At 35.2% G+C, this 12,322-nt stretch overlaps 1 long non-coding RNA gene across 1 annotated transcript in view; it reads right to left on the bottom strand.

Moving 5' to 3' along the window:
• Positions 1-3,352: 3,352 nt before the first annotated feature.
• LOC122790464 overlaps positions 3,353-12,322 on the bottom strand; it is a 676,350-nt gene continuing 667,380 nt past the window's right edge. Inside the window, exon 3 of the long non-coding RNA XR_006363024.1 lies at positions 3,353-3,389. This is a non-coding gene — a long non-coding RNA (uncharacterized LOC122790464). The remainder of the gene's footprint in view (positions 3,390-12,322) is intronic.

Here is a 12,322-nt window from a genome sequence, read left to right as displayed (position 1 = left end):
AGTATATCATATCACATTACTAACTACATATAGCCTGTAATCACATATATATTAAGAACGACCATTAATATTGTAATCATTATGTAACTTTATTTATGGCTTGATGCAGAATATGCCTAAAATGGCAACCCATACTGTAGTTGTTCAAATTTATTTAAATTTCCACAATCTTGTAATTATAATTTTTATAACAAGGCTAGGGCTAAAAATGAACATGAACTCTTGCAACCTAGTCTAATGAAAAGTAAGTAAATATATATATATATATATATATATATATATATATATATATATATATATATATATATACACATATGCATATATTCCTGTAAAAACATGCATATTTAAAATGTAAAAAAAAAAAATACATTCCATACTTTATTATATTTTTGAGATACATGTTTAGTTATGGGAAAGTATATCTGCATCCCTCATGTGGTACATAATTCTGTCATGTATATAAGTTACAGTATACAGCACAGCCTGTTTTTTGTATGTGTTTTATGTATAATGACCCCAGCATTCCACTCATGTAACACTACCTCTTCTTGCAAGCACTCACACATTTTCAAAAATAATTCAGTTTTGTATAAAGGTTTATCACCCTAATTTATTTCCCAAACAGATTTAATTACCTTTATTAAACAAACACAATTGTCTGCTGACCCCTTTTACTGAATTTATATAGTCTCAACACAATAGGTTTCCATAGTGGGCTGCAAAATGTTTTTCCACCTTCAGCAGACCACTACTTTCTTTTCTTTCCTTTCCTTCTTTTCAGAAATTGTGGTTAAACATGCTGAAATTCAACTACATTTCATCACAATGATGTTATGTCTGGTCTTAGTTTTTTATGCATAACAGACACAGGCAAAAGAAACCAGAATGGTAAAAAGGCTACAAGATGTTTACTGAGCTTCGAATATTACAAAAAGGCATGCTGAAGTTGGGCGAGCATCCACATAGCATATCTGTTGCACACCAGCTCCTGCATACATAATAGCTGTACCTGAAAGTGTTTGAGGCACTGCCTAACTGTATATATCTTCAATGTGCAGGTTATACTGAGCATTTTGTGTGTGTGTCAGTTAATCATTTTTGTATACACATTTTGTGTCTGCATTGTTACTACTTTGTAAAAACAAATAATAATAATACATTGATTCCAGTGTATAACTCAGGATGGCTAAAAGGGAAGCTCCTCTGTCAAAAGCCTTTCACAACTTTAATTATACATGTACTTTAAGGAACGTGATGTACACCACAAGCATTATTATACTAAGGAACAGATTGAAGACAATTACATCCATCTGTTTTATCAGCTTGTTTATTTTTGTCCGCTATTGATATCTATCAATCTCTCTCTCTCTCTCTCTCTATGTCTGTATTTAATTTAACTGGGTAAGTGAACTGGTCCCAACAACAACTGTTTTCTGTTGTGATCCAACCCATCAGGCAAATGCCAAACATATATAATAAATATAGAGATGCAGTCAAGTTATACAAACAATGCAATATATAAACACAGCAGACTGTAGTTTACATAATGTAATATAGAAACATGGTAGAATAGGGCTTATATAGATATAATTTACAGTATTTCATAGTAAGTGACAGTTTGTGTAAAAATGAAAACGTGCAAGTATTTTCATAATATCTTCATATATTCAGATGTGTATTTACATAGCCATAGGTCTGATACATAAATTATTCATCTAGTTTAACACTTGTTTGAATCAATCAAAACATATTTCATCTCGTATTTTTGATATGCAAATTATATTTGTTGCACTTTTATGGCATACCTTAAATACTATTGCTGAGCTTGCTGAAGCCCTTAAGTCTCTTTGCAGCACAACCCCACTAGTCCTTCATTCTCTTTGCTCTTATATGTATATGTGTATGTATATGTGTGTATATATATATATATATATATATATATATATATATATCTACACACAATACATTCTTGATAGATTTGGAAATGTTCTTGTCTTTTTGGATCTCTGCAGCTCTGCCTGTCCTAGCTCTTTGTCTTTTTAACTCATTTATGCCTCCAAAAGTGAGGCTGACATGGTGTGAAACAGTGGTAGAGCTACAGTAGGATGCTGATTCAGCTAAGCAGGTTTTGAAAGGCAGCAAATTCCCAAAACCATATTTACTTAAGAGATTGAAACAATGATTTGCTGGATACTAAATCAGCTTTCCGCTGGGGAATATTGGTACTGAATGTAACACATTTATTACAGTGCCACTTTTATATTTGATGAAGATGTCAGTAAGTACACCATGGGCTCCGAGTAGGAGGAGTAATCCTCTGATCTGTAATGTACTTCCTTCATCTCCCTCCTTGTATTTTTTTCCTTTTATATTTCTAAAATAGTCTGTGTTTTCCCTAGCACGTCATTGTCACTTCATAAGAGAACTTTTATGGCTTCTGTTTCTGGACTTGTAAATTAACTTCATACACAGGTTTGTGAAGTCTGTGAAACAGTCTTGATAAATCTCCACCATTCCTCCCCTCATCCTTGATACTTATATATTAGAGCTTTTTCTGAGATTCCAGTCTTACTTTTGATAAAATCTTCTCCCAAATCCAGACCCCTCACAATTGTGTTTACTTTAAATTTTTATTTTTAAAATCATCATCTGATTAGGAGCTTTCTTAATCTCTTACAAAAAAGGATATCCGTGGAAGGCAGGGTGTGAAAAATTGGAAGAAATAGGGAAGAGGGAACAGAGGCTAGTGATTTATTAACCTCCCACCAAACAGACTTTCCCAGCGAAACCAAACCATCATATTAAATTGCATTCTTAGTGTTAATAGCAGCACTAGAATTTTCCATAAACATACAATCCGCCTTGTTCTTATTAAAGCTGTCAGTCTATTTAACACATACTGTCTCAATCAAGGTAGTCTTTGAAATAAAAGGGACATTAAATTAAATATATATCAGGTTCAAGAAACAAGACTGACTACACTTGTACACTCCAATGAGGACATGAAGCAACAGATGGAATGCACTTCAATCTTAAAAGAGAGAATACAGGACTTGATAACCCCCCCCCCCCCAACAAGTGCTGCATAAAAGGCTATCACAGCAAATATTGAATGTAGATTGCAAAAGTATGAATAAAGATATGTAGATTCCCCAATCATGATGCCTCCTTGATAACGGCTTTTGGCCTCTCTGATTTCTTAGATTTATATAGATTTATAGATTAGTACTAGGCTAACTGCCCTTGCGAGCCATTTTAAGCCTAGACAATTATCCCTTGTGAGACTCAAACCCTGCACCTTGTGTTTGTAAGGCAAACACCTCAACCATTAGGCCACCCTCCCAACCCGATTATAGGGTGCAAAGGCCTTCAGTAAATGTGCTAGGCAGCTGTCAAAAAAAAAAAAAAAAAAAGAGTTAAGAAGTTGCGAGGAGTGTTTTGGGACAGTAGTTTAAATGTCATTTGAAAAGACAATAATTTTTTAAATCAAAGATGATTTGTCCAGTCTAGCAATGCTTTGTGCTAATGTGGAACAAAGATAATAAACTCATGCCATTAGAACTATGGTACTAAAAATTAATGAAAAGAAACACTTAGAAGTAAGAGCCCCAGAAACAATTATAGAGCTAGCTTCAGTGTATAATTTTTAAAACATTTTATTTTTTGAGGAAGGGTGCTGTAATATTTTATAACCAGTCCAATGTGAAAGTTATCATAATATTTTTTCAAATATAAATACTTTGCCTTCTGTTTTGCCAGTAATGAGGTACAATTATGCTAACAGTCAATTGTACATACTATATCATAAAGACTTCCACTTCTGATTAAAGGTTTTTGAGTTTTTTCTTGTCTGTTTCCAGTTCAAGTGTGGTAGTAATATATACAACAACATTTTTAAACTGCGCACTTCTCTCTCCTTGAGTACAACAAACATTCTATATTAACAGAAAGATAAAGAAGCATGGAATGATTTCTGCATACCTTAGACTCAAGAGATGAGAGACAAGAGGAAACTAGGATTCTTTGTCAATACTCTTATTGTAAGAGCTCATGGCAACCTTTTTGTCTCCTTTGAATACAAACAGCAACCTAATAAATACCTATTATTTAATGTGAACTGTGATGCTGTGCCTATTCCTTTCTACTTCTGATTAGAATGGAATTTTATAAACATGCCTCAAACTTGTTATATGTGAGGCGTGAAAATCCAATAAACACACTGTATGCTGATAAGCACTCAAGAGGAAAATGATGTTATGAATAGAACTAAAATTAAACTAAATATTTTTCAAATTTCAGTCAATAATATTTCCTTCATGACTATTCAACTTTGTGTAAGTTCTGTATGAGGATTACCATGGTCTGAAACAACTTTTTTGCTGGATGAAAGCTTAATCATTTTAAGTGGTAAAAGAGAAGGTTTCCTGTGTGAAGTGGATGATTTGCTATTTATAAACATATATACTTGCATATAAGTTGTGTGGTGTTGGAACTTGTTCATGGTAGTTGTGGTGGGGATAAATTTGCAGTAGCTGCATGGAAAAAAAAAACATATATAGCTATATTTGCAATGTGTGCAACCAGCAACCCAAATTAAAGTAAACATCCTCTGCATACTAATAAAGGTATGAAGTGGTTGCAGCAGTGAAGATTTAACTATTCTCTATCAACAAGTCACATGCTTTTCTCAATTATCGTGAGTCAAAGAAAAAACAGAAAAAAGCAAATAAAAAAAAGCTCTGCCTAGAGCTGATAGGGCTGCAAATAAAGAAAATAATACATAAACAACTGTACTTTTAAAATAAATACTATGCTTTTATAAACATCAGATTAAATCTATAAATGTGCCATGTTTGTAAGACACTTAGGCTAAGGTATAGCCTGGAAAGTAAAAGTAATACATATCAGAGTAACTCTACAAGTCTGTCAGCATGTCATAGTAATTAAAGCAAAGCACCACACAAGCAGATTGCATCCTGCATCCCACAGACATATGTTGATTTTCCTCACCCATTTGCATGCTGTATGAATCTAGTAATGGACTAAACAGTTGAGAAACCTGTATTTAGTTTCTGCTTAAATATCTGGTGCTTTTACTGTTTGCACAGCTTCATCAGATATGTACTTCCCTTGTGTCCGCTTTACAAAGAGATGTAAACATTCAGTTGTCTTTGTTTATTCATCAAAAGAATAAAAGTACGAAAGTGTGGGCTTGTTTTTCATCTGTTTACTGATAATATTTATTACTAACATGGAGATTTATTGATGTGGTACCACAGATTAACTGATATAGTATAAAGTTTCATATGGTTGTGCATGCTTTGGAGTCTTGCAGAACCTTAAATGGTCTGGAATATTCTTCCATTACTTAAAATTGTTCCCCTTTCATAGGTCATCTCAAATTCTGACTTGAAGTTTCTTCTTTTAATTAACAATACTTTTATTTGATAGGCTGATATTTTCAGTTTAAGAGAGTACTGAGTTAAACATACAAAGCAATATCTGGAATACCATTTTATTTTATATGTTGTTTTTAAAATCTAGTATTAAAAGCTAAGTTTTAATTTTTGATAGTGTATTGTGTTTAAATCATCATCAACTCTTACCCTTTGATCTTTTCTGATTCAGCTAATTATTTTGTAATTGTAATTTATATCCATTTTGCCAGGTCTCATCATGCTATATTAAATGACATTAAAGGCAAGGGACTCGGCACACAGTAGTTTAAATGATAAGTAGATGAAGTGCTTTTTGCTTATTTGAATAAACAAACTTCTTCAGTTAAGGACTCATACATTCCAAAGATTTTAAATAATACACAAAAAAATACATGTGATGGCAAAAAGCTAATCAGATCACTTGAATAGCTATACGTATTGAAATAGATGAAAGCTCACTTAAAGGAACATCATCACTGATTCTACTGAATGGTTAATAAAGTGGCACTGTGGCCAACCAACTACCTTTTTAAACTTTTCATTTTTTGTCTTTTGAAACTGAAAAGTTTAAAAAGGTAGTTGGTTGGCCACAGTGCCACTTTATTAATTTGCTTTCTCCAATATTATTGAATTTTTTATATTTTATATATATTTTATACATATGTTTTATGTTAATAGGACAGCTATTTATTATTAGTTTCTTATTTGATTACTACTTTTTGATTAGTCATAAATTATTAGTTGACTAATGCTATTGTTCTATATCCTTATATTGATTTTTAACCAATCAGTGATAATGTTCCTTTAAGTGAACTTTCATCTCTTGACTACGTATCGCTATTTAAGTGATCTGATTGGCTTTTTACCAGCACATGTATTTTTTTTGTGTATTATTTAAAATCTTTGGAATGTATGAGTCCTTATCTGAAGAAGTTTGTTTATTCAAATAAACGAAAAGCGCTTCATCTACTTATCGTTTAAACTACTTTGTACCGAGTCCTCCGGGTGTTTTTTTATTGTGTGAAGTCTTTATTTTTCTTTAAAGGCAAGGGAATTACTACTGCATCAGGTATATATATTTTGCAGGTTGCCCTGTACAACTTTTACTGAAATAATTTTATTACCCAATTCACACGCATTAGAGTTATCATTGTAAAACGTGCAAGCCATCTGCATTTGACTCTGACTTGAGTTGAACCACACTAAAGTAATCAGAATTTGCTACAATGTGCCCTCTCTACCTCATCCACCAATATGAGTTGCACAGTGGACTGGTATGCTTACCTGAAAAATCAGAAAAAAAATGTATATAGTGATAAGGATAATCTGCAAATTGCTCTATAAGAAGAATTAACCCTCCCACTTGGTGCACACTGTGGTTCACTAAGAGCTTCTATGCCTCCTTACAGCCTCTACTGTGGTGAAATATCATGTGGAGATACAATGGTTTCAGAACAGCAACACAAATGACTGACATGCAATTTTTGTAGATGGCACAATGCTATGCAATATGGTTAATTACTAAGATAAGAAGCAATAAGACTAGACAAGTGTAGAGGAACTGTGTGACACAAGACAACTTGATTTATGTGCAAAAATACAAAACAATGCCTTTGAAAATCAAACCCCCAAAGAAAGGAGTATGTAATGAAATGTGAGACAGTAGCAACAACCATAAAGGAAATGTGACTCTCAGTAATTACATTTAGGTCATTACATAGGTAGGTTGGGGAAATACCGGGACATTGAAAACATTAATTTAAAACTTTCTAAATATACATTTGGTAAGCGTTCGTCAGGCATCCTGTGTACAGGTCTGGAGATATCATCATTGTCGTCATCATAAGGGCATAGACAAGATGCAGTCAGTTCAGAAGAGGGCAACAAAGTATGTGCATTGTTTCTTCCAGAAGCCATTCAAATAGAGAGAGAGACTATAAAAAGCAAAACATACATAATTTTCAAGAGAAAGGAATTAATAGAAACTTCTTAATACCTTAAGGTATTCCATACAGTCCACTTAGGTATATTATTTCCAAGCAAAATAAGAATTTACAAGATGATGATGAGGCAAACTCAAGGCTTTTTTGCTTTGATTTTACCTTTCCTGCCTGTCAATCATCAGCCCCCCTCCCCCAGACAATCAGTCTATTCGTTCATCTCCAGGGTGAGGGTTGCCCAGGTGGACTCATCATTCAGACACCCACCAATGGAGTTTCTAATATTTTTTTAATCTCCTAACTCAGGGTGCACAATGGGCTGGCACAGGAGAATGTCCCTTCACTTCTACAAGTGGAATTTTCTCCAAGCAGCCCTGCTCTTTCTCCTACCAAACCTGAAGCAATGGTCTCAGTCTCCACCAGAGAGATCGCACTCATCAATGTAAGTGTGTGCAAAGCTTCTCACTCCCTGGAAGTGGACAGGCCATGCCCCTTCCTCCACATCCTCTTCTTTATGTCTCTGTGATCTTATTTGGGTCTCCATTCTCTTGTGCCAGGAAACCAGATTTATGTTGAAGTTACAAGGCAGAGAATAAATTGGGTAAATTACATCTGCAGGAATGAAATTTCAAACATTCATTCAAGCCTACTGTAGTACTGTTTCACCAGGGCTCTTTTCAACCAGACATTTACATAACGTGTAAAACTGTGCTGCCTTATCTGAATTCAATGCATTGAATATATTCCCTCTAATGTACAACTGTCTTTTGCCAAAGTAACTGAAGTTGTACATAATGGTTGCTGGTTCAGCCTGCTAAGGATACTGCGTTTAAAACTTGCTGTTTTGATAAAAGCATTACTTTCTGGTTGTGCAGCTTGGCTACCTAAGCATTCTCTCTCCAGAAGGGCAGGATCATAGTGGATGGACTTAGTGCGACTCTGACTTGTTTACTCTCTTTTGTCATTTGTCAGTCATAAACAGGAGACAAAATCTCTGCAGCCATTAATTCCCTTTAATCCCCAATTAGGAATGCAGCTAAGTTTTAAAGATTCATACATGTGTTTCCCTAGTAATTCAGGTGCCTGGACCACCTCTGCCACCACTGTGTAGCCTTTGGTTGACTGGGATTTGCATCTGGGGTTTGTGCCCTATTGCTATTTGAATTTCTACTTTAAAAGGGCATTACTGGCCCTGCTTTCTGCTGATAATGTTAATGATTTTCCACAGTTTCAACTGGCTCAGAATTTTAAAAGGAGACCTGCACAGTTTGTACTGATTTTGCTTCTAAATGTACTCTGCAGACTTGTTAACTCTGTGTCTACTTTGTAGATTGTGGTACAATTTAGTTGCTGCGTTCATAGGTGTGTACTAGACTAACCACCACAAGGGCTTTCTTAAGCCTTGCCATGCATCCCAAACTTCTGACAAGTGTTGGTACCATTGATAAGCATAAGCAAGGGCTTGGGAAATGAAACATTTTCAAGTAGGGGCCTGGGAGATGGACCATTTACATTCTGCCTGTGTCCATTAGAGACAGAGGTGCCAAACCAGGGATGAATTTCCTGTTCCCCAACCAATTGTCCAAATTATACTTGAATTGGATTAGGAAGGAACTCTGCTTCACATGGATGGGGACTCTATTCCAGAGAGGGGGTAATCTCTGGGGTACAAACCTGTCTCTCCAGCAGGTCCTATTTATAGCACAAGCATGGTTTAAATCTTTAGAACTGGCAATTCTGCTACACTTTGTTTTATGGATATGCAGGGGGTCCATCAGGGTGGTGTCTGATAATGCCTTGTATGCCAGGCATATAGATCTCCCCTTAACAGCCTGTAGGAGACAGATTACAGGGTTAGGATCTTGAGGCGATCTGCATAGGACATGTTACTTAGTCCCTGTATTCTTTCAATGAAGAACCTCTGTGGTCGTTCCAACTGTTGGATGTGCCTGGTTAGGTACAAACCAAAGGGGGAAATGTAGTCAATGAAAGGACTGATGAATGCTGCATACAGTGGAGCAATGACCTCCTTGAACCTAGATGCCATGCCTTTGTTTATAAGCTGTACAATATACAATGATTTTCTCAATACTGTAGACATGTGATGGTCAAAGGCTAGATTACTGTCTATATGTGTCCCCAACTCCCTGACTACTGGGTCAATTCTTAGGAATTTCTTTGTGAATTGCTTATCAAATCTCTCTTCCCAATCCTGTCTAACCTCCCCTGATTGATTCTTATAGATAGCATGCTACATTTTATATGCTCTGCTAAATATTTATTTATTTTTTACCAGCAGCTTTTGTCTTTGCCTATACTCGGATATGAATCCTTAAAAGGGCAGGCAATCTCTAGCTGGCAGTCCAAATAAATTCTCTTCTCATTCTATAACCTTTCTCTATTTAATTATTTGCTCCCAATACCTTGGTTCTTTTGACAGTTTACTCCAATAAATTCCAGCCCCTTCTTGCGTATTTGTCTGTATCCCTATTTGCAGTTATCTCTATCAGCATACTCTACTTTCTCCATTCCTGTGTTGGCTTAGTTCTTAGAATACTTTCTGCTACTTTATGAATATAATTTTCTGTATAGTTATTGTTATTTTGTTTAAGGATCTGCATTCAAAATTCCAGTCTCTCCTTGCTTCTTGAGCTCCCCCTATTTTATCATAATCTCCTTCCACACTGAATTATGGGTTTCTGCTTGTGTTATGTATTGGAGCCTTAACTGTGTTGCTCTGAAATACCCTTTACATTGGGTAATCCAAGATTGCCATGTTCTATTGAAAGAATCAGTTTATACCACTTTACTCTTGCCATCTTCTCCTCCCAGATAAAACTCTTCTTTATTAATTGCTAGCCACAACTTCTCCTCTGGTTGATAAAATATACCTGACCTGTGTATAAAATTAATGGGACTAAAACATTTTAACTGCTTATATTTTGTTATCCATATCCATAAAACAGAACTTCCAATTTCTCAGTTTTTGTATTATCTTTTTTGTCTCTTCCCAGTTATCCTTAGCTGCCACAGCAGAATCCTTTTTCATCCATACTCCTAAGTACTTCATTTTATCCTGTCCCCATAAATATGTTTATTGCTAAACCAATTCATGTGTAGATACTTAATTTACAGCTATTGCCTTTGTTTTAGCTTCATTAATTTTGTATCCCAAAAGGTTTGAAATTGTCTCAAAATGATTCACTGATCAAACAGAAATTATCAGCGAGGAACCGCCCACTTAAATTTTCACATCCAATCCCTCATATCCTTTTAATCAACCTTATAATTACATCATGAAATGAAAATGTTTCCATTGCCCTACTTATAATCTATGGTTATGCAGGTGGTCCATCAGTGTGGTGTCTGATAATGCCTTGTATGCCAGGCATATAGATCTCCCCTTAACAGCCTGTAGGAGACAGATTACAGGGTTAGGATCTTGAGGCGATCTGCATAGGACATGTTACTTAGTCCCTGTATTCTTTCAATGAAGAACCTCTGTGGTCGTTCCAACTGTTGGATGTGCCTGGTTAGGTACAAACCAAAGGGGGAAATGTAGTCAATGAAAGGACTGATGAATGCTGCATACAGTGGAGCAATGACCTCCTTGAACCTAGATGCCATGCCTTTGTTTATAAGCTGTACAATATACAATGATTTTCTCAATACTGTAGACATGTGATGGTCAAAGGCTAGATTACTGTCTATATGTGTCCCCAACTCCCTGACTACTGGGTCAATTCTTAGGAATTTCTTTGTGAATTGCTTATCAAATCTCTCTTCCCAATCCTGTCTAACCTCCCCTGATTGATTCTTATAGATAGCATGCTACATTTTATATGCTCTGCTAAATATTTATTTATTTTTTACCAGCAGCTTTTGTCTTTGCCTATACTCGGATATGAATCCTTAAAAGGGCAGGCAATCTCTAGCTGGCAGTCCAAATAAATTCTCTTCTCATTCTATAACCTTTCTCTTTTTAATTATTTGCTCCCAATACCTTGGTTCTTTTGACAGTTTACTCCAATAAATTCCAGCCCCTTCTTGCGTATTTGTCTGTATCCCTATTTGCAGTTATCTCTATCAGCATACTCTACTTTCTCCATTCCTGTGTTGGCTTAGTTCTTAGAATACTTTCTGCTACTTTATGAATATAATTTTCTGTATAGTTATTGTTATTTTGTTTAAGGATCTGCATTCAAAATTCCAGTCTCTCCTTGCTTCTTGAGCTCCCCCTATTTTATCATAATCCCCTTCCACACTGAATTATGGGTTTCTGCTTGTGTTATGTATTGGAGCCTTAAATGTGTTGCTCTGAAATACCCTTTACATTGGGTAATCCAAGATTGCCATGTTCTATTGAAAGAATCAGTTTATACCACTTTACTCTTGCCATCTTCTCCTCACAGATAAAACCCTTCAGCTCTTTATTAATTGCTATCCACAACTTATCCTCTGGTTGATAAAAATATACCTGACCTGTGTATAAAACTACAGGGACTAAAAACATTTTAACTGCTTGTATCTTGCTATCCATATCCATAAAACAAAGCTTCCAATTTCTCAGTTTTTGTATCATCTTTTTATTCTCTTCCCATGTATCCTTAGCTGCCACACCAGAATCCTTTTTAATCCATATAATCATTTTATCATGTCCCCATAAATATGGATATTGCTGAACCAATTCATGTGTAGATACTTAATTTACAGCTATTGCCTTTGTTTTAGCTTCATTAATTTTGTATCCCAAAAAGGTTTGAAATTGTCTCAAATTGATTCACTGATCAAACAGAAATTATCAGCGAGGAACCGCCCACTTAAATTTTCACATCCAATCCCTCATATCCTTTTAATCAACCTTATAATTACATCACGAAATGAAAATGTTTCCATTGCCCTACTTATAATCTCCGATATGCAGGGGTCCATCAGGGTGGTGTC

The sequence above is a fragment of the Protopterus annectens genome, chromosome 16.part0 (genome assembly GCF_019279795.1).
Source record: "Protopterus annectens isolate FY-2018-M chromosome 16.part0, PAN1.0, whole genome shotgun sequence".
Lineage (NCBI taxonomy): Eukaryota > Metazoa > Chordata > Ceratodontiformes > Protopteridae > Protopterus > Protopterus annectens.
The sequence above is the reverse complement of the archived record's forward strand: the minus strand, read 5'-3'. Positions and strand labels throughout refer to the sequence as shown.